The following is a 27,958-nucleotide window of genomic DNA, read 5'->3' on the forward strand; positions in this document are numbered from 1 at the left end:
TTTCCTACTGGCTTCAACAATACTGATTTCAAGCTTACCTGAGCTACAGGAGCTTCTTATCTGGCTTCTGAATTTCTCACAAAAGGAATTGGTCAATGTATTGTTGTTAAGTTGGTGTATCCTTTGGGGGAAGGAGGGTCTGGGGATTTTTATTCTAGCACCTTCTAGATAAATACTTAAATGGCCATTTTTATGGGCTTCCATGGTGGCTCAGGTAAGGATCTGCTTACAATGTGGGAGAGCTGGGTTCAATCCGTGGTTGGGAAGATCCCCTGGAGAAGGGAATGGTTAGGCCATTTTTATAATTGATATTTAAAACTATCACCTTTTCAAAGACATTCCAATCACTCTTTATTAAATCAAAATATAAAGATTATAGAAACACATCATTACTGGAACTCATTGCATTATACATTGTAATGATGGCATCCTTTGAGGTCTAAACTTCAAATAATTGCATGTACATTGTAAAATACCCACATGTATCATTGTTTTAAGATTTAAAGCAGGCTATCTTAAAAAAGGCTATCTGAAATATGCTGGCTTAAGACTCAATAATTCGTTACATAAGTCTTCATGAAATTTTTATTGTTAATCCATAAGAAAAGAAATTAAATATCAAAAGGAATGTTACTTTTTAGTTTCTTTTTTTTCCTGTGAAGAAAAAAATCACAATAATTTATTTTATTATTTTTGTAACTAGAGTCCTGAATGATAAAGAAACTGGAATAATACAATTTTAATTCAGTGAATATAATGTGTAGTTTAAGAAACTTTTTAATTCTCCAGTTTTGCAATGTTTTAATTAAAAGCAAATGTGGTTTTAAGCCAATCATGAAACAGATTGGTCCTTACTAAAATTATGTCCTATATCATTATCTTGCATAATTTAATCTAGAAAGTTAAATTTGATAGTTTGGAAGATATAGCTTTGCAATGAAATGAAATTTAAATCAGTCAATTAAAGTTTTCCAAACATATACCTAAGTTGCAGAAAATGAGCAAATAAAACTTACATGGCCAGACATAAGAGGGGGAAGGAAGGAAATTACAGAAAACCCTAAAGAAATAATATTTTAGCCAAAATAAAGAAGCAAAGCAAAAACTGGCTTAAAAAGTGGAAATAGTTTATGATGTAAATGGAAAATAAAAGTAAATGGGAGAATACAAATAAGGAATAGTCATGATAAAAAATTAAAATAAAACATAAGTAGGTAATGTTGATACTTGTAATAATGGTAATTGGACACTGCCAACTTCAAAAATAAGTATTTTTAAGTGAACTCTGATTTAACAATTCCATATGTTTATGATTCCTTAGAGTGTATTTTTGTCCTCCAAGGATCTGCCACTGAACACCAAGCTATCAATTGACAAGGCCCTTAGCCAACGAATCCTCATTAAATTGAAACATTTTATCCAAGGAGTAAAGTTACTGAACTTTAGGGCAGAATGTTGTTTCTTGCAGCTTGCAAATTCTGTTCCTTTTTCCAAAGGGAACCTTTTATGGGGTCATGTAAGTGAGAGAAGGAATTTAAACATTCTCTTGTTTTCAGTCCAAAAGGTTTGTTTCTTTATTTAGAAGCTTTCAAAAGTTTTCACTACCCCAGGGATATTCTATTTCAACTTTATAAATGAGTCTTTTAGAATTTTGAGGAATGGGCTTGAAGAGAAAAAGATAGGAGGGAGTAAAACAACAAAAATTCATTCAATTTAAATAAAATATTTTGAAGTTTTGTTTCTAAAACTTCAGTTCTCAATATAGTCCACAAAGTCACTGTTTTTTCCTTTCAGTTTCAGTAAGAGGGAATAAATAGAAAAATCCAACTTCTCAAATGCTTAGTGGTCCACTGAGATTTGTATAACACGTAGAGAGGATAGCATTAGGAAGTAACAGCTAACTTCAAAGATGTTTGTTCTCAGGGTAGCTAAAGAATTTATTTTCACGGAGCTTCTGAATTACTAATATATCCCTAGTGTAGCAGAATGCTAAATTTAAAATGACAATTGCTGATAATAATTGAAAAAAAAAAGTATGGTATACATATATGTCTATTTTCTGTGGGTTCATTCAGTTTTAAATAACTGAAATAAAGAATTAAAGATTTTAAAATTAAAAAAAAAAAAAAGAAATACCCAAGAGTACTGAATAGTTTACAGCTTCATAATATTGGACAAATGCATAACAAGAACTTCTCCCCAACCATTCCCAGAAGAAAATTTCCAACTTTTGCACTAAGCATGGGGAAATAATATACTTTTCAAGATATTTTCCCCAAACCCCAATATTAAACTAAACAAGCAAAGGAAAAGGAAACTCTAAATCAATCTCATAAGCCTTGATGAAAATAAAATTCTAAATCAAGTAAATTAAACCCAGCTGACTATTAAAAGAATAATGTATATACAAATATAGTATATTCCTACACATGACCAGGACTACTGCACAGTACTCCTAGGTGGCCAAAGGTAACAGGGAGTATGGTTCTGTGGTCCATGGCTGCTGGAATCACAACAATCCCAAGTCAAGTAATAAGCTATCAAGAGAAGAGATTCCTTCATCTTTCAAAGTATGTGCCAGCCTTTGCAATAATATAAATGGAGAAAAAGAAAAAAACAAATAGGGATCTTTAAATTTAGAATCATTTACTTATAGTTGTTGCAGTCATTGGGAAAAACAACAGTTCAACTGAACCCACAAGTTTTTTTACTGGTTTGCTTGAATTTTTAGTCATTCAAAACCACAAATTTGTTTTTTCTTTTGTTCCTTACTTCATTTTTCATAGTTTGTTTCCTCTTTTGAAATCTACTAAGTTTCAAACCTGTACCTCTGAGAGATGAACTGGTATAACCTTCAAGATATTTCCAAAATGCTGCCCACTTCTATGCTTATGTAAATACAATATGGGATGATGTGGGATTTTGACCTAGGTGCTTTATTTCAAGCTTCTTTTCCATTAACCACCACACTTTAAGCAAACATTGCCTTCTTGGTAAAACATTAATTAATTAAATAATTCTATTCAAATGAAGAACAAGACAATATGACCAAACTGATAGTGTTACTAATTTCATACTTGTTGAAATAATCAATGTATTAAAAATGATAAAATCAGAAGTATACATTTTGGAAAAATATAGATGAATATTCATGATATAAATCTACATGGGAAATAAAAGAGAATCAAATGAATCAACATGCCAACAAATAGAAATAATGCAAGAGTTTTATCAAGTTGCCAGATATAGCAATATACCACAATTAGTTTAATTTTACATAATCATCATTGTGAATAAGGTTACCAAATATAATGCAGGATGCTCAGTTAAATTCAAATTTCTGATAACTAAAGAATACATTTTATATAAGTATATCTCAAATATGGCATGGGACAAAAAATCATACATTATTGCTAAATATGGCATTAACTGTGTAAAATGTCATACACGTTTAAAAATATATATCAAAATAAATTGTGATCTGTGCCCACCACAGAGTTTAAGAAATAGGACTTTACCAAATATTTCAATTTCACTCTGCACCTCTGTTGATTGTATAAAACCAAACTTCCACTGCTAGATAATTAACACTATGAAATAATTATGCAAGGATGTCTCTGGTGGCTCAATGGTAAAGTGTCAGCCTACAATGCAGGAGACCCTGGTTCAATCCCTGGGTCGGGAAGATCTCCTGGAGGAGGAAATGGAAACCCACTTCAGTATTTTTGCCTGGAAAATCCTGGACACAGGAGCTTTCTTCACAGTCCAACCCTCATATCCATATATGACCACTCGAAAAACCATAGCCTTGACTAGATGGACCTTTGTTGGCAAAGTAATGTCTCTGCTTTTGAACATGCTATCTAGATTGGTCATAGCTTTTCTTCCAAAGAGTAAGCATCTTTTAACTTCATGGCTGCAATCACCACCTGTAGTGATTTTGGAGCCCAAAAAAATAAAGTGTGACACTGTTTCCCCATCTATTTGCCATGAAGTGATGGGACCAGATGCCATGATCTTAGTTTTCTGAATGTTGAGCTTGAAGCCAACTTTTTCACTCTCCACTTTCACTTTCATCAAGAGGCTCTTTAGTTCTTCTTCACTGTCTGCCATAAGGGTGGTGTCATCTGCATATCTGAGGTTATTGATATTTCTCCCAGCAATCTTGATTCCAGCTTGGGCTTCTTCCAGCCCAGCGTTTCTCATGATGTACTCTGCATAGAAGTTAAATAAGCAGAGTGACAATATACAGGCTTGACGTACTCCTTTTCCTATTTGGAACCGGTCTGTTGCTCCATGTCCAGTTCTAACTGTTGTTTTCTGACCTGCATACAGGTTTCTCAAGAGGCAGGTCAGGTGGTCTGGTATTCCCATCTCTTTCAGAATTTTCCACACTTTATTGTGATCCACATGGTCAAAGGCTTTGGCATAGTCAACAAAGCAGAAATAGATGTTTTTTTCTGGAACTCTCTTGCTTTTTCGATGATCCAGCAGAAGTTGGCAGTTTGGTCTCTGGTTCCTCTGCCTTTTCTAAACCCAGCTTGAACATCTGAAAATTCACAGTTCAAGTATTGCTGAAGTCTGGCTTGGAGAATTTTGAGCATTACTTTACTAGCGTGTGAGTTGAGTGCAATTGTGCAGTAGTTTGAGCATTCTTTGGCATTGATTTTCTTTGGGATTAGACTTCCCTGTTGGCTCAGATGGTAAAGCGTCTGCCTACAATGTGGGAGACCTGGGTTCAATCCCTAGGTCAGGAAGATCTCCTGGAGAAAGAAATGGTAACCCACTCCAGTACTCTTGCCTGGAAAATCCTATGGATGTAGAAGCCTGGTAGGCTACAGTCCATGGGGTCGCAAAGAGTCAGCCACGACTAAGCGACTTCACTTTCACTTTCACTTTCTTAATATTAGCCTACCAGCTTTTTATGTATCTCTGTTCACTTTGCCTGTTTTAAAACTATTATCATAATGATTTCATATTGGCTATATCCTTGATTTATTTTTTACAAAAGTAACATTGTGTTTATACGTATAGAAACATGCACCTGGAGTTCATTATTCTGTTATATAATGGGTCATTTGAATGTACCAAAGTCTATTAATAGATTCAACTGCTTATAGCCCACTCATGGATCACAGCTTTGTCATGACAAAGGGGTTTGTGCAACTCAGTGAGGCTAAGAGCCATACTGTGTAGGGCCACTGAAGATGGAACAGGTCATAGTCAAGAGTTCTGATAAAACATGGCCCACAGAAAAGGAAATGGCAACCCACTCCAGTATCTCGCCTGGAGAACTCCTTGGGCAGTATAAATAGAAAGAAAGATATGACACCCAAAGCTGAGGCCCCAATGTCAGCGAGTGTCCACCAGGCTCCTAGGGAAGAACTGAGGGCAGTTACTAATAGAATGGAAGAGACTATAGATCTCCTCAAAAAAATTGGAGAAATTAAGGGAACATTTCATGCAAGGTTGGGTATATAATCACTCTCATTTTGAATGCTAGTATAGTTATGCTCAAAATACTTTACGGTAGGCTCCAGCAGAATGTGATTCAAGAACTTCCAGATGTTTAGAAAGGCTGAGTTTCTAAACAAGCTGAGTTTAGAAAAGGCCGAGGAATGAGAGATCAAATTGACAACATTTGTTGGATCATAAAGAAAGCAAGAAAATTCCAAAAAAGCCTCTACTTCTGCTTCATTGACTATGCTAAAGCCTTTGTATAGATCACAACAAACTGTGAGAAAGTCTTAAGAGATGGGAATATCAGATCATCTTACCTGTCTCCTGAGAAACATGTATGCAGGTCAAGAAGCAACAGTTAGAACTGGACATGGAACAATTGGCTGGTTCAAAACTGGGAAAGTATACTGTCCTTTCAAACTTTGGACAGGCTGTATATTGTCACCCCGCTTATTTAACTTATATGTGGAGTAAATCATGCAAAATCCTGGACTGGATGAATCACAAGCTGGAATCAAGATTGCCAGGAGAATTATCAACAGCCTCAGATATGCAGATAACATGCCACTCTAATGGTAGAAAGTGAAGAGGAACTTAAAGAGCCTCTTAATGTGGGAGAAAGAGCAAAGTGAGAAAGCTGACTTGAAACTCAACATTTAAAAAACTATGACCATGGCATTTGGTCCCATAACTTCATGGAAAATAGGAATGGAAAAAATGGAAGCAGTGACAGATTTTCTTTTCTTGGGCTCCAAAATCACTGTGGATGATGACTCCAGCTGTAATATCAAAAGACACTTGCTCCTTGGAGGAAAGCTACAACAAACCTAGAACAGCATATTAAAAATCAGACACCATTTTCCAACAAATGTCTATATAGTCAAAGCTATAGTTTTTCCAGTAGTCATGTATGAATGTGAGAGTTGGTCCATAAAGAACACTGAGTGTAGAAGAATTGATGCTTTCAAATTATGGAGCTGTAGAAGACTCTTGAGGGTCCTTAGGACTGCAAGGAGATCAAACCAGTCAACTCTAAGGAAATCAACCCTGAATACTCATTGGAAGAACTGTTGCTGAAGCTGAAATTCCAAAACTTTGGCCACTTGTTGAGAAGAGCCAACTCAGTGAAAATATCCTGATGCTGGGAAAGACTGAAGACAAAAAGAGAGGGGGGTGGCAGAGGATGAGATGGTTAGTTAGCATCACCAACTAAAGGGACATGAATTTGAATAATCTCCAGGATATAGTGGAGGACAGAGGAGCCTGGAATGGTGCAGTTCATGGAGTCACAAAGAGTCAGACACGACTTAGTGACTGAACAACCACAATTGCTTATAAGACAATATATGATTTATAATTTTTTAAGAATTCTGATATAATCTATATATTAATATAATCTGTATATTCCAACTTGAAGACAATTTCAAGAAATACACAAATTGAAACAGTAATCTTATGAAGGCATGTACGTGTTTAACTTTACAAGCATTCCTTGGAGATACTGCATTTTCCATTTCCAGACCACTGTGATAAAGCCAATGTCAATAAATCAAGTCACATGAATTTCTAGTTTTCCAGTGCATATAAAAGTTATTATAAGATATATTCTATTAAGTGTACAATAGCAGCACATCTAAAATAATAGTGTATATACATTAAAATACTTTATTATCTAAAAATGCTTACTATCATTTGAGCCTTCAGCAAATCTTAGCAGTAACATCAGACATCACTAATCACACATAATCATGTTCTTGCTCATTTGCTAAGTCATCTCTGACTTATCACATGTTATCACAACAAATAAGATAATAAAAAGTTTTAAGTATTCAAGAAATGCCACAAATGTGACAACAGAGACATGAAATGAGGAGATGTTGAAAAAATGGTGCTGACTTGCTGGACACAGGGGTGCCACAATCATTCAATTTGTAAAAAGGAACACAGAATCTGTAAAGTGCAATAAAGCAAAGAGCAATAAAACAAGGTCTGCCAATATTAGAGAACATTTTTTAAGAGGGATTTTAAAGATTAAGAGATGAGAGTTTGATCGCTGAATCAGGAAGATCCCTGAGGAAAGACATGGAAATCCATTCCAGTATCCTTGCCTGGAGAATCCTATGGACAGAGGAGCCTGGTGGGCTGTACTCCATGGGGTCATGAAGAGTCAGACATGACTGGAGCGACTTAGCATGCAAGCACACACAAGAGTGATTGAACCAATTTACACTACAAATAGACTTGTATTATTGAATGTTATGACACCTTCTCAACAGCACACTTCTTGGTGAAAAAATATTTACTGAATATATAAAGGCAATTAAACACAGAGACATAAGACTAAGGTGGTTCTAATGCCTCCATGTTGTTATTCAGTCACCCAATTGAGTCTGACCCTTTGGGACCCCATGGACTGACTGAAACACACCAGGCCTCACTGTCCCTCACCATCTCCTGAAGTTTGCCCAAGTTCTTATCTATTGCATCGGTGATGTGATCCAGCCATCTTATCCTGTGATGCCCTCTTCTCCTTCTTCCCTCAATCTTTCCCAGCATCAAGGACTTTTCCAATGAGTCAGCTGTTCATGTTACATGACCAAAATACTGGAGTTTCAGCTTCAGCATCAGTCCCTCTAAAAAGTGTTCAGAGTTGATCTCCCTTAAGATTGACCGGTCTGATCTTGCTGTCCAAGGGACTCTCAAGAGTCTTCTCCAGCAACACAGTTTGAAGGCATCAATTCTTTGGCTCTCTCTGCCTTCTTTATGGTCCAGGTCTCTCAATCATATGTGACCACTGGGAAAACCATAGCCTTGACTATATGGACCTTTGTTGGCAGAGTAATGTCTCTGCTTTTCAATACACTGTCTAGGTTTGTCAAAGCTTTCCTGCCAAGAAGCAAGTGTTTTCTAATTTCATGGCTGCAGTCACCATTTGCAGTGATTTTAAAGCACAAGAAGAGGAAAACTGTCACTACTTTCACATTTTCCCCTTCTATTTGCCATGAAGTGATGGGGCCATGTGCCATGATCTGTTCTTTTTTTTTTTTTTTTTTTTTTTTTTAATATTTAGTTTTAAGCTAGCTCTTTCACTCTCCTCTTTCACCCTCATCAAGAAGCTCTTTAGCTCCTCTTTACTTTCTTCCATTAGTTTGGTATCATCTGCATATCTGAGGTTGGTCATGTTTCTCCCACTTATCTTGATTCCAGCTTGTAACTATTCCAGCACAGCATTTCTCATGATGTGGTCAGCGTATACATTAAACAAACAGAGTAACAGCAGACAGTCCTTTCTCAATACTCTTATACTCCTTTTTCAATCTTGAATCAATATCTCCCTACTGCAACTGAAAAGTGAAATGATAGCGTTAGTCACTCAGTAGTGTCTGACTCTTTGTGAATCCATGGACTATAGCCTTCCAGGCTCCTCCTGTCCATGGGATTTTTCCAGGTAAGAATACTGGACTTGGTTGCCATTTCCTTCTCTAGGAGATTCTCCTGACCCATGGATCGAACTTGGGTCTCCTGCATTGTGGCAGATTCTTTACCATCAGATCCACCAAGGACTTCTAAGCCAACCAAATCCTAACCTAGAGTCAATACACATGAATCTGAGTAAATGAAACATAAGAGCAGCCAAGCACAAGAGCCAGATAGACTTTCTGACATCAGGCAAGATTGTCAGAAGAAATATCAATAACCTCAGATATGCAGATGACACCACCCTTATGGCAGAAAGTGAAGAGGAACTAAAAAGCCTCTTGATGAACATGAAAGAGGAGAGTGAAAAAGTTGGCTTAAAGCTCAACATTCAGAAAACGAAGATCATGGCATCCGGTCTCATCACTTCATGGGAAAGAGATGGGGAAACAGTAGAAACAGTATCAGACTTTATTTTTTGGGCTCCAAAATCACTGCAGGTGGTGACTGCAGCCATGAAATTAAAAGACGCTTACTCCTTGGAAGAAAAGTTATGACCAACCTAGATAGTATATTCAAAAACAGAAACATTACTTTGCCGACTAAGGTCCGGCTAGTCAAGGCTATGGTTTTTCCTGTGGTCATGTATGGATGTGAGAGTTGGACTGTGAAGAAGGCTGAGTGCCAAAGAATTGATGCTTTTGAACTGTGGTGTTGGAGAAGACCCTTGAGAGTCCCTTGGACTGCAAGGAGATCCAACCAGTCCATTCTGAAGGAGATCAACCCTGGGATTTCTTTGGAAGGAATGATGCTAAAGCTGAAGCTCCAGTACTTTGGCCACCTCATGCGAAGAGTTGACTTATTGGAAAAGACTCTGATGCTGGGAGGGATTGGGGGTAGGAGGAGAAGGCGACAACCGAGGATGAGATGGCTGGATGGCATCACGGACTCGATGGACGTGAGTCTGAGTGAACTCCGAGAGATGGTGATGGACAGGGAGGCCTGGCATGCTGCAACTCATGGGTTTGCAAAGAGTCGGACACGACTGAGTGACTGAACTGAACTGAACTAATGTATATATATTATTGGAGGGTAATCATTTTACAATGCAGTATTAGTTTCCACTGTAGAATAAAGTGAATCAACTAAATGTACACATATATCACCATGCTCTTGAGCCTTAACTCCATCGTAACCCATCTCACCTCTCTAGGTCATTAAAGAGCACTGGGCTGAGCTTTCTGTGCTATACAGCAGCTTCCCGTTAGATTATCTATTTTACAGATGGTAGTGTATATATGACAATGATACTCTCCCAGTTTTTCCCACTCCACCACCTCTCCCCATGTCCACACATTCTTTCTCTACATCTGCACCTCTATTCCTGCCCTGAAATAGGTTCACCTGTATCATATTTCTAAATTCTATACATATGCATGTTAATATATCATATTTGTTTCTGTCTGGCAAATAAAGGACAACAATAGATAATTAGAGATACCAAGGGAACATTTCATTCAAAGATGGGATCAATAAAGGACAGAAATGGTATGGACATAACTAAAGCAGAAGATATTAAGAAGAGGTGGCAAGAAACACAGAAGAACTGTACAAAAAGATCTTTATGACTCAGATAATCATGATAGTGTGATCACTCACCTAGAGCCAGACATCTTGGAATACGAGCTCAAATGGGCCTGAGCAAGCATCACTACGAACAAAGCTAGTGGAGGTGATGGAATTCCAGTTGAGCTATTTCAGATCTTAAAAGATGATGCTGTGAAAGTGCTGCACTCAATATGCCAGCACATTTGGAAAACTCAGCAGTGGCCACAGGACTGGAAAATGTCAGTTTTCATTCCAATCCCAAAGAAAGGGAATGCCAAAGAATGTTCAAGCTACTGAACAATTGCACTCATCTCACACGCTAGTAAAGTAATGCTCTACAATCTCCAGGTCAGTCTTCAGCAATACATGAACTGTGGAACTTCCAGATGTTCAAGCTGGTTTTAGAAAGGGCAGAGGAACCAGAGATCAAATTGTCAACATTCACTGGATCATCGAAAAAGCAAGAGAGTTCCAGGAAAAAACATCTATTTCTGCTTTATTGACTATGCCAAAGCCTTTGACTGTATGGATCACAATAAACTGTGGAAAATTCTGAAAGGGATGGGAATACCAGACCACCTGACCTGCCTCTTCAGAAACCTGTATGCAGGTCAACAGACTGGTTCCAAATAGGGAAAGGAGTATGTCAAGGCTGCATATTGTCACCCTGCTTATTTAACTTCTATGCAGAGTATACCATGAGAAACGCTGGGCTGGAAGAAGAACAAGCTGGAATCAAGATTGCCGGGAGAAATATCAATAACCTCAGACATGCAGATGACACAACCCTTATGGCAGAAAGTGAAGAGGAACTAAAGAGCTTCTTGATGAAAGTGAAAGAGGAGAGTAAAAAAGTTGGCTTAAAGGTCAACACTCAGAAAACTAAGATCATGGCATCTGGTCCCATCACTTCATGGCAAATAGATGGGGAAACAGTGGAAACAGTGGCTGACTTTATTTTGGGGGGCTCCAAAATCACTGCAGGTGGTGACTGCAGCCATGAAATTAAAAGACGCTTACTCCTTGGAAGGAAAGTTATGACCAACCTAGACAGCATATTAAAAAGCAGAGACACGTATGGATGTGAGAGTTGGACTATAAAGAAAGCTGAGCAGAGAAGAATTGTAGCTTTTCAACTGTGGTGTTGGAGAAGACTTGAGAGTCCCTTAGACTGCAAGGAGATCCAACCAGTACATCCTAAAGGAATTCAGTCCTGGGTATTAATTGGAAAGACTGATGTTGAAGCTGAAACTCCAGTATTTTGGCCACCTGATGTGAAGAGCTGACTCATTTGAAAAGACTCTGATGTTGGGAAAGATTGAGGGCAGGAAGAGAAGGGGATGACAAGGGATGATATGGTTAGATGGCATCACTGACTCAATGGACATGAGTTTGGGTAAACTCCGGGAGTTGATGATGGATTGGGCGTGATGTGGTTCATGGGGTCTCAAAGAGTCGGACAAAACTGAGCAACTGCTCTGAACTGAACTGAATTGACAATGTTTTAAGCTGTAGACAACCAAATAAGTTCCTTTGCTTCTAGTCTTCTCTGTTAAAAACCTCTACTGCAGCTCCTGCTGCTGGAGGGCTCCTAACCAGCTTTGGTTTTACTCTTTGTTGTTGTTCAGTGACTAAGTCATGTCCAGTTCTTTGTGACCCCATGGACTGCAAGTATACCAGGCTCTTCTGTCCTCCACTATCTCCCAGAGTTTGTTCAAATGCATGTCCATTGAGTTGGTAATGCTATCTAACAATCTCATTCTCTGCAGCTCCCTTCTCCTTTTGCCTTCAATCTTTCCCAGCATCGGGGACTTTTCCAATGATTCAGCTCTTTACCTGAAGGGACCAGAGTATTCGAGCTTCAGCTTCAGAAACAGTCCTTCCAGTGAATATTCAGGGTTGATTTCCTTTAGGACTTACTGGTTTAATCTCCTTGTAGTTCTAGAGTTTCTTAAGAATTTTCTTTAGCACCATAATTTGAAAGCATGAATTCTTCAGTGCTCAGCCTTCTTTATGGTCCAACTCTCACATCCATACATGACTACTGGAAAAATGATAGGTTTGACTATACACACCTTTGATGGCAAATGATGTCTCTGTTTTTTAATATGCTGTAGAGGTTTATCATAGCTTTCCTCCAAGGAGTAAGTTTTTTTTTTTTTTTAATTTTATGACTGCAGTCACTGTCCACAGTGAATTTGGAGCCCAAGAAAAGAAAATCTGTCACTGCTTGCACTTTTTCCCTATTTTCCATGAAGTGATGGGACTGGATGCCAAGATCTTAGCTTTTTTAATATTGCATTTCAAGTCACATTTTTCACTCTCTTTTTTCACCATCATCAGCCTGATTCCCATTAATGTATGTTCAAATAAACTCTTGAAAACATCAACGTGCCACAGGTTATCTTTTATCAAATGCTTCTGTATAGATTTCCCTGGTGGTCAGATGGTAAAGCGTCGGCATACAACGCGGGATACCCGGGTTCAGTCCCTGGGTCAGGAAGATCTCCTGGAGAAGGAAATGGCAACCCACTCCAGTATTTTTGCCTGGAAAATCCCATGGATGGTGGAACCTGGTAGGCTACAGTCCATGGGGTCGCAAAGAGTCAGACACAACTGAGCAACTTCTGTATATGAGCATTGCCTTAAATAATAAATAAAATATTTTTATATTTGTATAATTTTAGATTTAGAGAAAAATTTCAAAGACTGTACAGAGAATTTTGTTTTTTCTTCTCACCCACATTCCCCTTAAATGTACTGATTTTAATATTGTCAGTTTGGTATATATGCAATGGTATGATTACTTTATTTTAATTTTCCTAAATAATAGTATATTTAGACATCTACATATATATAAAGATATATATATTATATATACTTATGAATATTTATGTTTTTCGAAAATTATTTTTAAGCATTTTGAGACATTTTCTATTAGTTTGTCTTTCTATTTTTTCATCTATAAGAAAACCTGGCGTGCTGCAATTCATGGGGTCGCAAAGAGTCGGACACGACTGAGTGACTGAACTGAACTGAAAGAATATAATTTTTCAGCTAGTTTTTGCAATATCATCTCCTGATTTATCATTTATCTTTTAATTCTATTTTAAAATTTTTAATATGTGTCTCTCAATATCATTGTCATGAACCAATTTTCTAATGTTAAGTCTTGCTTATCTGAAATAGAACAATTCATACAGTGCTTATATATATATATATATATATATATATATATATATATATATATATAGGTTTTATATTATTCAGTTTAATCTTTGGTTAAGTATTTTCATCTATATTCATGAGTGTCCTTGTCTGAAATAGGTACCAAAGTTATGTTAGTACAAGAATATAAGTTAGAGAGTATTTACTTTGTTTCATTTAAGACTGAAAATACTTGCCTCTTGAAAATTTGAAAGAATTTGCATTTAGGCTCCTCTAGGCTAGTCAAGGCTATGGTTTTTCCAGTGGTCATGTATGTATATGAGAGTTGGACTGTGAAAAAAGCTGAGTGCCAAAGAATTGATGCTTTTGAACTGTGGTGTTGGAAAAGACTCTTGAGAGACCCTTGGACTGCAAGGAGATCCAACCAGTCCATTCTAAAGGAGATCAGTCCTGGGTGTCCTTTGGAAGGAATGATGCTAAAGCTGAAACTCCAATACTTTGGCCACATCATGCAAAGAGTTGACTCATTGGAAAAGACTCTGGTGCTAGGAGGGATTAGGGGCAGAAGGAGAAGGGGATGACAGAGGATGAGATGGCTGGATGGCATCACTGACTTGATGCACATGAATTTGAGTAAATTCCATTAGTTGGTGATGGACAGCAAGGCCTGGCGTGCTGCAGTTCATGGGGTCGCAAAGAATTGGACACGACTGAGCGACTGAACTGAACTAAACTGAACTGAGGCTAGAGAGTCTTTTCTTTCATAGTGATAAGACAATTTAGATATTCTGTTTCTTGAGGATATTTTGAGGATTTAAATTTTCCCTAAGCTGTTTCATTTCACCTAACTTTGTAATGTACTGACATAAAACTATTCACAATATTTCTAGCATTTTTCCTTTGATAAATATATGCTTTAAGCCTTTTACAATTTTTCCAATATTTTCCTCCTGCTGTTTATCTGTTAAAGTGATTATTATATGAAGTTTCTTGATGTCATTTTTCTTCCCAGGGAACCAAATTTTTATGTTGTTGATTTTCTTTAATGTATCATTTTTACTTCACTAATTTCTGGTCTTACTTCCTTTCTTCCATATGATATGCAAGTTATCTTTTTCTTTATTTCTTATCTTTTTGGGGGAACTCTAAGTTGGATACTAGCTCAATCAATTTTAACTGTTCTTTCTTCCTAATGAAGACTATATGCTTATTTATAAATACTTCTGTAATGCATACATTTATTCATGTAGTATTTTTATCTATCAATTCAAAGTGCACTTTTATTTCTATTATGACTTAAACCATAAGTTATTTAAATGCATATTTTATTTCATGAAAATTTAATATATACAATCTATTTTTATTTTTGTCTTATTTATTATATTTAACAAGTGATGTATTCAGTAAACACAGTATGTCTGCTACCAGTCCCTTAGAGTGTGTTGTTGCTTGCTTTATGTTCTAAAATGTGATCAATTTATATATATATATATATATATATATACACACACACACATATATGTATACACTATGGTACCAAAAGTAAGATTCATTGCCCTATGTATGTGTGTTTGTGAGAGAGACACACACACACACACACACACACACAGATTATGCATATCCATTTCAATGTATTGACACTTGTCTGCTTGATATTTGACCTAGAGAAATTACATAAAACCCTAATATGCAGATTTCTCAATGTACACTCCTTCTTTAGTCTCTATTGAAGATATTCTATTAAAGACACACTGGTTTATAGATCTGGAATTGTTTCATCCTACATTTATACTTTCTCTCTCACACATTTCTCCCACATATCTTCCCCATGCCTTTTATTTCTTACTATGGTTACTTTCAGTTCATTTTTTCTTTAGGATTTCCTTGTTAAGTTTTATCCTCCCAATTTCTACTAACTGAATGTTATTTCATTCATATTTAAGATAAAAACACCTAGAGCAATACAGTAGCTCCACTTTCCTCCCTCTCAACCAAAAACATTAGACCCATTGGAAATCGAATGACAAATTTAATGGTTATCCATTAAAACAACAGCTCCACTATTCAAACATTACCCATATAATGTTACACAGTCAGTATTATTTATATATAAATACAAATTCACCCTTAAAAAATCAGTATTTCTCTTTGTATCTCAGATGCAGCTACTCTGACCATATTTCTTCTTTCTGATATTTTAGAGCTATTTTTAATAACTGAAACTTTGTTTGCCTGAAAAAATGACTATCATACTCTGCTTTGTAAGTGATATTTTAGCTGAGGTTACACTTCTTGGATGACAGTTCTTTTTCTTAGCATTTTGTATATATCGTTCCGTTGTCATCTATACCTGCCATTGATAGTTCTATTGTCAGTTTCTGATTCCTTAGTGAAAATATTTTTTCTCACTTTTTTTAATATTTTAAAATATTTCCCTCATTTTTAGTGTTTTCCATTTTGTTGGATGTGTTTAGATGTATATATCTTACTCACCTTATGAATTTTGATGAGCCAAAAAAAAAAAAAAATCACTGTTCTTAGCAATAAGAAACTTATAATCTAGAAGTGAAGCAAGATTTCTAAAAAAGCATTTCTACTTATATATATATGATTAGCTTATATGTTATTTGACTTTTATTTTTTAGATGCAATTTAAAGTTTATGTTTAAATTTCAGAATAAATTTTAAATATTGTGATGAATTATCTGAAGACAAATTCTGTAGGACAGAGAAATATAAGAAATTATTTTATACAGATGCATTAGGAAGGATTTCTGGCATTTCTCATATGGAAATTTGAAACTGGATATGAGATGTCTCAGTTCAGTCACTCAGTCATGTCTGACTCTTTGTGACCCCATGGACTGCAGCACTCCAGGCTTTCCTGTCCATCACCAACTCCCAGAGCTTGCTCAAACTCATGTCCATCAAGTTTGGTGAAGCCATCCAACAATCTCATCCTGTCTTCCCCTTCTCCTCCTGCCTTCATTCTTTCCCAGCATCATTGACTCTTTTCCAATGAGTCAGTCCTTCTCATCAGTTGGCCCAAGTATTGGAGCTTCAGGTTCAGCATCAGTCCTTTCGATGAATATTCAGGACTGGTTTCCTTTAGGATGGACTGGTTGGATCTCCTTGCAGTCCAAGGGACTCTCAAGAGTCTTCTCCAACACCACAGTTCAAAAGCCTCAATTCTTTGGCACCCAGCTTTCTTCACAGTCTAACTCTCACATCCATACATGATTACTGGGAAAACCACAGCTTCGACTAGACTGGTGTAGATATCTCAAGACATCTCAGTACAGTTGATAAGATTAAAACTCCAGGATCTGGACATGAGTATGTTCTATCTGGCATTTAGTAACAGGATGAAGTATATAAAGAAGAGGTAACTGGTCATGTTTCTTAACTAGTGTGATCTCTGAATCACAGAGATTGTTTGTAAAAGTCCTTATGTTCCAACACTTCACAAGATCTCTTTAAGTTGTAAAGTAATCACAATGAAATTGACTGGTTGCAAAGTGAAAGAAAACAAGAGTCATAGATGATGCCTTGGTTCCTGGCCTTAGTATCTGTGATGACACTTAGTAAGGAGGGCGAGGTGGTTGGAATGAAGGGCCAGAGAGCATGAAATGATGTCTAGAGACTGTGTATGGGGTCGTGTGGTGGGGTGGTTGTTGTTGGGACTGGTAAATCCATTTTGAAAATGTTGAGGTTAAAGTATTTGTGGGTATCTAAATACTGATCTCTGGAGAGCAATTCACTTCACTAGTCTAAAGCTCAGAAGTGAGACTGGGATGTAAATATAGATTTTGAATTTATCTGTATAAAGTATAAATCTAATTGTAGCCATGGGAATGGATTAGAGCTCCCAAAAATTCTATAAAGTAAAAACAATCTCTATGAAAGAAGCAAGAATTCATGGGACTGCAGAGCCAAAAGAGATTTAAAGGGTCTGGCAAGAAATAAATTAAGAGAGCATTATATCATCAAAGAAAAGGGAAGAGAGATTTTTCAACAAGACAGGAATTATTCAAAGGGAGGATAGAAGGCACATAAATAAGACTGAGAGTTTCTTCTTGACCTGCTTCTCAGGGAAGGTTCTTTTGATCTAAGTAGAAATTATTTGAGTGGATAATAGAAAGAAATGTGTGGGTTCTCTAGATAAAGACAAAAGCTGTATATTATGTAACAAATTTTCAAATCTGTTCACCACTCTACAAATATGTGCTTGTCAAAGTGAGGTCCCTGGATCAGCAGCATCAGCAGAATCTATAAGCTTGTTAGAAATACAAAATTTGAGGCCTCACTCTAAAGAAAATGAATCATAAAGTCTAGGGTGGGGTCATCCAGCTGTAGTCTAGCAAAGACTTCAGGTGATTCTGATGCCCACTGAAGTTTGAGAGCTACTAGTCTAAGATAAAGGAGTAGTATATGCCCATTCCCTCAAACTAATATATTATATAATGCTAAACATTACTTTTTTTCTTATCCTCCATATCTAGTAAATCTTTGAAATCAAGTCTTCATTTTAAATATCACTAAATCAATCTTATTTCATATTTTATAATATATATATCATATATAATGTTAACATGTAGATATCTAAAATAATACGAAATATATAACTATATATTATTTTTATATAATAATATTTTAAAGTATTTAAGATGGTTATGTGTTATACATTATAAAAACAGCACAGCATCAATGCCACTGAACACTTTTATGTGCTCATCCCTAATCATATTCTCCTGTACCTGAGTAATAATTTTTCTAGATATTATATTTATCCTTCCTTCCATCATCTTTATATTATACATCTATATATATGTACCGGTTTATAATATATAGATGTATAGATGAAAACATGAATAGAAAAGTAAAATATACCACTCACTAGTGGTAAAGAACCTGCCGCCAGTGCAGGAGACACAGGAGATGCTGATTTGATCCCTGGGTCAGGAAGATCCCCCGGAGAAGCAAACTGCTGCCCACTTCAGTATTCTTGCCTGGAGAAGTCCATGAACAGAGGAGCCTGGTAGGCTACAGTCCATGGGGTCACAAAGAGTTGGACACAACTGAGCGACTAACACTATGAACATTTAGTCTGTAAGTAACATAGAAGAAGCATTCAATAATCTATAATCTTCAAGGCAACTAAATCAAACATTAAAACATAGATGTGAATTTAGTTTTTGCTACTTAATCATTAGTTAATTTGGAGAAATTCTATAACCATTTGAATCTGTGTCCTCAAATGGGAAATGATTACAGTATTATCTATTTTGGAGCTCTATGTGGATAACTGACAACACAAACAGCATTTGGATAACTACCTAATACAAAGAACACAGATGATATATGGGTTCAATAAATCATCTTGCATGAGTGATGCATACAGGGAGGTGGAACTGTCTGGTCTTAGAATATTTGCTCTTGCTGGCTGTGCTCATGGAAGAGTATTTGTTGCCTGAGTGCTTAAAATACATTTGTTTAAAGAAAGTATTTTCACCACTCTTTGTTATTCTGCTTCTTCAGACAAAATATTTTGTCTCTGAAGCCTCTTGTCTTGTCTTTCCCATTAATCTCTAATGACACATAGCATTGTTTGGCATTGAATAAAATATATTTATCTTCCTACCAGAGAGGCTAAGCATCTTGTCAATGTTTTTTGCTACTGTAGAAATGTTTTTTTTAATATCCTTCCCAATTTTTTATAGTAAATTTTAAAGTAAATTATATTTTACAGAAATGTGCACAGATGTTAAGTGAGCAAATTGATTTCTCACAAAGTATAAATTGTGTAATTACCACCCAGATCAAGAAATCAAATACTGCCATTCCCCCACAAAAGTATTGCAGTCTCTCCTCTTCCCAGGAATATCTTCCCTTTTTCTCAAAAATAGCAAGAGTGAATTTACATTCTTTCAAATTTATATACTATGTATTTCATATGCTAATATTTTGAGATTAATTCTTGGAGTGGAATATAGAAAAATTAAATCCCTCTATAAAATACTGCAACCCAGTGTTGTTATATAATTTATAAATTTTGAAGCAGCATTCAATTAATATTGGCTCTAAATCTAAAGCTGCCATGAACATTATTTAACAGGTCTTTGGGGACTACATTTAAGAACACATTTTGTGAAGTATAAGCTTGCAAGTGAAAGTTGTATCATTGAGTTTGCTTTTGTTGAATTTATTAGATATTGCCAAACATTTTTCCAAAATGATTTCACAAATTTGTATTTATCTATAGCTGCATTCATTTTGCCCTTATCATCAAATGGTAATTTGGTTCTCAGCTCTTTGAATGTATTATTCCTTTACCATCTTTTGTTGTCATTGAGACATTTACTGTCAATCTAACTTAGTAGGCATTTTTTTTTCCTACTTTTATAAGTGCTATGTTTCTTTTGCTGTTCTACTAAAACATTTTTGGGAGTTTTGCAGAATTCTGACACCTGAGTGTACATATCTTGCATTAGTTCTAGTAAATCCCCAGATAGCCTCTCTAACCTACAATTCTTTCAGTACAAAATTTCTATTATATAGAATATTAGCTTATTCATTTTCCAATGTCTCTTAACCCCTCTCTCTTTCTACATTTATTTTTCTTTGATGCTTGCAATCCTAGTAGATTTTCAGCTTTAACTTCTTATTCACTCATTCTCTCTCCTGCTATGTCTACTTTCTGCTTAAACTATTTATTGAAGTTTTAGTATCAATGACTGCACTGTTCTGTCATTTTTTTAAAGATTTTAAATTTATTTTTACATCTTCCTGGCTATTTGATAGATATTTACCCAAAACTCCAATTCCATCTTATTTTTATCATATTAAATATATTTTATGCCATCTTTAACCATTACATGTATCTGACATTTTGGCATGGGTAATGTCAACCTCTTGCTAACTCTGGTTAATGTTTTATATGCTAAGATTCTATGTTCCTTGGGGTTTTTTCTTTGGAAATAAAATGAGCTGTATATTCCATCCTTCCAGAAATGTTTTTATTTTATAATTTTTTTATTAGGTATCCTGGGATATTTGCAAGAGAAACAGATTTAAGTTATTATCTCATTTAATGAGTTCCATTATCACTGAAACTCTAAACCAAGTAAGAATATTTATAGAGACTGGCAAATACATTTTTATCCCCTTAGCATTAAGATCAAGGCCAAGAAAAAAAGGTCTCCTTCCCACCTCCCAGTACTAACAAGTAGATTTTTTTTAGTTCAGCCCTTCACGAAACATGTTCTGGATGCATGTGAAGGTCTCAATTATGACTACCTCCTCAAATTTGCCCAAGGCTTTTCTCCTGAATATGGGAACCCTTAATTCTCAAGTCCCTTAGTTACAGTGGCTGGCAAGTTTCCACAAGGCAGGCAAAAATCTCAGCATTTACTAACAGTTCTAACTTTTAGTTTTTCTCTCTCTTTGCAGCCTTAGAGATTTGCCTTACTAATTTTTTTTTTTTTTTGAGCTGAGCGAGGTAGTTTTTTACATTGCATTTTATGTAACATTTTAGCTATTTTGTAATAGATTTTCTTGCTATCTAGTCCATAATATTTCCAGAAAAAGAATACTTTTAGTAGTCTTAAAGCTCTTTAGGAATCAGATTGTTTCTGATTTTCCTTGCTTTCCTGGGGTCAAATTTCCAAGTAAATAGTATCCAATATCAATCAGTTCTTGGGTGAAGGAATGAATAAAGTAACTTGATTTATTTAGGAAGCCATAAATAGGTCAGTAATGTTAGACAATAAGATAAAGGCTGGGATTATGAGAAGCTAAATATCAAAAGGTAGGTAACAATCAGATGAAAATAAGTCTTTCAGGTACATGTAAAGAATGTGATTTTAATTAAGGAGGAGTATCTCTGAAGAGTTTAAGATTCGCTGATATGGCAAAGCTCATGGGAGTAGGCTGTACTATTCAGAGCTTTGCAGAAAAACAGAACCAATAGTAGATTTTATACATAAAAACACATTACATTTATATATGCATATATATGTGTGCATATTATATATACATTTATGCTATATATTTATATAATATATGGAATATTCATAGCATTATTCAAAATAAAGACAAATATTTTAATTATGTATATATATATATTTACACAAACACATACACATATATACACACATACACAAAAGTAGCAATAGAGAGATTTTCAGGAACTGGCTCACATGACTGTGGGGATTGGTAAGTCTGCAATTTATAGGAAGGGCTAGCAGACTGGAAATTCAGGTAAGAGTTGATGTTGTAGTCTTTGGTCTGAATATTATCTGCAAGGCAGGTCAGCAGATGGAAAGTTTAGGCAGTGTATCTATGTTTCAACCTTGAGGAAGAATTGATTTTTCTCAAGAAACCTCAATCTTTGCTCTTAAGGTCTTTTTATTAGCTGATTGGATGAGACCCACCCACATTATAGAGAATATGTGCTTTACTCAGTGTCAACTGATTATAAATGTTAATCACATCTGAAAAGCATCTACACAGCAACATCTAGACAACTATTTCATCAAACAGCTGGGCATTGTAGTTAACCAGTTTGACACGTAAGTTAACCATCACAAGTGCTAAGCTTGATGGCAAGCCAAATAAATATAACCAGATGATAATTTTAACAACTTAGTAGAAAGTGAAAAACAACTGGTGTTTAAAACCATTTCTTTTGGAGCACAGATAAGTACTAAAAGACTTCTTAATGTTCCACTAGTCACTATAACCTGGTCACATTCATTGTACAGGATGAAAACCAACAGCTAAGCTTGCTTGCTGGATTTTGCTGGTGGCTCATTGGTAAAGAATCTTCTTGCAATGCAGGAGATGAGGGTTTGATCCCTGGGTTGGGAAGATCACCAGGGAAGGAAATGGCAACCCACTCCATTATTCTTTCCTGAAAAATTCCATTGACAGAGGGAGTCTGACAGACTACAGTCCATGCAGTCACAAAAGGTTGGACAAGACTTAGCAACTAGACAACAAGAAAGCTTGCTATATGAGACTGATTCACCATAAATGGCTACATAATATTTCAAAATATTTTGGGCTCTAACTGAATATGTAACTTTACACATAATTACATAAATATATAAAATATGTAACATATTTCTAGTAAAACATAATATAGTATACATTAAAACATAATATTGCAGTACAATTTGGGTTCTACATTTTTCCCCCCAATTTTTTTTCTCCTTGCTGTATTTTGGTTCTTTTACCCATGAGGATGAAAGAAAGATTTAAAATGTTGTTTCTCAGTAGAAGATTATCAAGTTTGAATACTTAAAATGACATTCATGCAGTAGGAAAAGTAATACACTGCTGGCTTCAAGTCTTTGAAATTCTGCTGGGATTTGAGGAGTCTGCATAACACCACACGCTATCATGTGTCATTTTCACTGCTCAGAGCCCAGAAAGAATGTTCCTTGCTTCTCAGTTATCATTAATCTAGTATTCTTTTTGCATAAAGACTTAAACCAAAGTCCTCTAAGGAAAAATAATCTGTCGGGACATTTTTCCTTTCCCCTCTTAAAATACTGAATACAAAACATGAATTCTTAGATTGAATCTGAGGAGTTAACAAGCATGGGAGCAATTTAAGAAAAACAAATGTCTCTTTTTTACAAGGAGTGGCTAGCATACAGAAAGGAATGCCAACTCAGCAGTATATTTAAGCTCTCATATACAAAATTAGATGTTGATTCAAGTTGCAACTGAATACATTCTTGAAGAAAGAATATTGCCATTTTTTTTAGCATTTGGATAAGGTGATAGGAAATAAAGTCAAACTTAACTTCAAGTATCCCTAATTTCAAGCATCCACATGGAAAATCATAGAAAAAATGAGAATCAATAGTTACACTCCTGTTTAATTCAACAGCCCTTCTCTGTTACATTAGGGCTTGTTGATGCTGTAAGGTAAGATGTCTATATTGTCACATGATATAAAAGAAAGAAAAAAAGTAAATATTACTAAGTTGCAAACATTCCACATATATAGTAGAATAATTTAATATCCTTTTGGACTTGTTGTCGTTGTTGTTATTGTTGTGGGACAGAACAAGTCGTGTCCTACTCTTTTGTGACCCCGTGGACTGTAGCTTGCCAGGCTCCTCTGTCCATGGGACTTCCCAGGCAAGAATACCAGAGGGAGTAGCCATTTCCTTCTCCAGCGGATCTTCCTGACCCAAGGATTCACATTGGCAGGTGGATTATTTACTGCTGGGCCATCAGGGAACCTTCCTTGAGAGTATGACAATATCTTAATAAAAGAGCTACCTGGTTTAAAGTACATCTGTGCATCTATAAACCAAGATTTATATTCATCGACTGGTTCACTGAAGAACTTCACGCTTTTCTTCCAGGGAAGAAGGGATGCTGAATAGAAGAAGCTAGCTGCTTCTTCTCAGGAATACTATCAAAACTTGAAAAATAGTGTCCACTCTGTCTAAAGAGTGAAAGAAAGGTTAAAAAGCTAGAGTGAGAATGAGAAAACAGAGGTAGAGAAGAGTGAGGAAAAAGGAAGGAAGGAAGGAAAGGAGGCTAAGAGAGAGAGAGGAAGAAAGAGGGACGAGGAAGAGAAAAAAGAAAGAGAGAAAGAAAGAAAAGGAAGAAGGAAAGAAAGAGGCAAAGAAACTCTGGGCAACTATTCTCCCAGATGTAGAATGGTTTCCCTTAACAGTTTGCATATTTCCCATTGAAGGTTTCCTATCTGGCAAGGAATGCACTTGTCTTCTCCCCCTTTTTAAATCAAACTGGCTCCTCATTTATTTTGCTTGCTTTGTTTTGGGGTTTTTGGACTCATTTTTTAAATAAGAAGCTCTTTACCCTGTTCGCGTTTGAAAATTCAAGTATTTTTCATTGAGTTTTTGATAGCTTTGTTTTTCTTAAAATAAATCTAAAGCGAAACAAGAGTTCAAATTTCACTTAACTAGTATTGATCAGTCTATTTTGTGTTTTGGGTGTGTGATTTCTGTATAGTGTTTAGAATATTAACGTCAAGGTTAGAATATTTTTAAATTTATAGCAGATGAAATGTACTGACGATAAAATATGATGGTTTTAAAAGTTATCACAAGGAACATGAAGCTACTGGGAACTTACAACAATGAAGCCTCATCAGCATCTTAGTCAGGCAGTTGGCTCTATAAAATCTTTCTGCATGAATTCAAAATTATTGAAGGTTTGTGTTGTTTTGGTCTTGCCAATATTTCTGGAGATTCCAGCTAGAATTCTTTCAAAATGTCTGTATTACAACACTTTTCCAGCTTGATCTCTAATTTACCATTGACTAGGAACTCCAAAGGGAAAAACCAATTAATCTTCCAAAGAAAGAAAAGACAAAGCTTGTTCTTGTTTTTACAGATTGTGTAAAAAAGGCATTAGGGAAGACAACAGAATGGGAATATGAGTGTTCCTTTGGAAATCATTTGATGAAAAGATTAAGAAAGGAATTGTTGAAGTTCAGAGATCTCTCTTCTCTATAAAAGTCAAAGACAAGAAGAGATGTAAATTTTAAATTTTACTATTTGATGATCTGTCAAAAATTAAGAATTCCTATGAAGGCTACCGGGAGCTCTGGGTATGCAGCATGGTATTTATTCCTTCCCTAATTGATAGCTGACCAACTACAACTGGGGCAGACCTCCTTGGCACCCCACTCCAGTACTCTTGCCTGGAAAATCCCATGGACAGAGGAGCCTGGTAGGCTGCAGTCCATGAGGTTGCTAAGAGTTGGCCATGACTGAGCGACTTCACTTTCACTTTTCACTTTCATGCATTGGAGAAGGAAATGGCAACCCACTCCAGTGTTCTTGCCTGGAGAATCCCAGGGATGGGAGAGCCTGGTGGGCTGCCATCTATGGGGTCGCACAGAGTCGGACATGACTGAAGTGACTTAGCAGCAGCAGCAGCAGCAGCAGCAGCAGCAGCAGGAGCTCAAGTTCACTACATTATGTGACAAGCTCTAGGAAGAATCAGCTACCCCCAAGGCTTGTTTACTATAGCTTGAACCTTGCTCTGATGTTTCCTGGTTTTGATAAGCATCCAAGGGGAACTCCGCTATGGTATCTTTTATTTTATTCTTCCCATTATTGTATAATTTCCTGTGTTATATCTTATTATATGTGGTTCTTAGCTCACTTAATGGATTGTTCTTCATGGGCAAGGAAAAAACCTACAATATTCCTCAGTCCCCTCCCTGAATATATGCTTAATTAATATTTTAACAATTGTATAGATGTGATAATGAGAAAGGCCTTATGTGATAGGGAATTTCAACGAAAAAGTAGAGGACTGTATTTTAAAAATCTGAGTAAAAGAGTGTTAGGAAGGTAAAGGAAAGGGAAGTCGCTCAGTCGTGTCCGACTCTTTGTGACCCCATGGACTGCAGCCCACCAGGCTCCTACATCCATGGGATTTTCCAGGCAAGAGTACTGGAGTGGGGTGTCATTGAAACTGCTAGCTAAATACACTGAGGGAAAGAAAAAAGAAAGAACAATGAAAAAATCATGACCTTGATAGGAGAAGAGCAGGCCTTTAAAATTCTAATCAATGGACAGAAGGATGATAGGACTTTTCAGTTCTTCTTCCTCATCTGCATAATAAGGGAAGCATGAACCTTTCTTACAGCATGTGAATGGAAGTGGCATCTGAGGAGCTGGGCTTCAGCAGTCAACACAGATCACAATAGTAAAATCTGTGCTCAGAGCAGAACACAGAATATAACTTACCCAGGTTCTACTTGTGCCACCTCAGGCTTTCAGACCACTCTTGTTGCTCTGGTATTTTCCCAAAAGTCTGAATATTTTTAGGGGTATTCAGAGGACAGCTGGAAGACTGCTGAGCTATGACTGATGTTGGGAAGTCAGGACCTACTAGTATCCTCTATGAAGGATTTCCTGGAAAGATGTGATAATAGATGAAGTGCTGCCTGCTTATCCTCATAACTATGCTCAGCATAGACTACACACTGAATCAACAGTCCAGAGAAAAGTCACTAACAAAGGCAGAGTTCTCACTTAAGAGAGAAGGAAAAACTTGAATAAAACAGATAATTTTTTTTTCCTAGTATATGGTTAAAATTAGGATGTTGGCTTCCTGAAGGTCCTTATTTTATTCATTTATTTAGCTGAGTATTTTGTTTTGGAGTGTAGAAAGGCTACTTGAAAAATCAAGAAACCTGGATCTTTAAAAAGCATTAAATTGGATCAGTTTAGAAAACTGTTAAATCCTAATGTGATGCCCAAATCAACTTAAATGACTCCAGGGGAGTAGTTAAAGATCTTTTATATATTTGTGCTCTGCATAAAATAAACCAGGCACATCAAATCAAAGAATATGTGTGGGTTTCTCTATTCTTGGTTCTATTCATATCCTAGAATGATAGCATGTTCACATGTCCAAAAAAACCCCTCTCTTTTATAAGCCATTTTCAATTCTGATAACTTTGACTGAATGAGGTTTGGGCAATGAGCTATTCTATCTTTAGAAGAGCAATCTTTTCTTCATCATATGTGGCTTTTAATGTATCCTCTACGCTATTTTCTGAATGTTGATAGTTTGCCCAAGACAAGAAAAATCTGTCTAGCCCACTATCAAAAATATCAAAAATCTTTCTCAAACTGTGGGTTAGCAGACAGAGCCATTTGTCAACAGCATGTATTCCCTTCAGGTAATTTGGATCTTTTCTTTTTCTTATTTTTAGTACCTCTTTTATCAAGCTTCTTAAATCCATGCCTAGCATGTCAAATGCACTTTAAAAACATCTCTCTACTACTGGCTATGGAGCACAGCACAGGATTAGGAAAGGACAGAAAGAGTTAATTCTTGCAGTATTCACACTGGAATAAAGTTAATAGGCTGCCAATAACATGGGTTATAGTTGCAAAAGCTAAAGTTATAAGTAATCCTAAAGGGAAAGAGGAAAATTGTTCCTGACAAGCTGAAATTACTTTATAAAACCTCTTATGTGTTGAGAAGCCCTAGGTTGGTCAGGGCATGAAGCTTATTTCAATGTTTAACTCAGCCTGTTTATAAAGAAAATATCTTGCCCAATATCCGTTTTCCTAAAGCATGCCCTTTAACCTGCTATTTTTCGCTTCTTTTTATTGTTGGCATGGAAACGGAGAAGCCCTCCACTAGACTGATCAATGCATGGTTACATCAACATAACATTTTCAGTCAAGTTCCCAGGAGCCTCCCTCCTGAATCTGTCATTTTGATTCAGATAACTAAATCAGGCTAAGCACAGCAATGATAACGGATGACTTGCCTCATTAGCTGGCTC

This window comes from Budorcas taxicolor, chromosome 9 (genome assembly GCF_023091745.1).
Source record: "Budorcas taxicolor isolate Tak-1 chromosome 9, Takin1.1, whole genome shotgun sequence".
In the NCBI taxonomy this organism is placed as follows: domain Eukaryota; kingdom Metazoa; phylum Chordata; class Mammalia; order Artiodactyla; family Bovidae; genus Budorcas; species Budorcas taxicolor.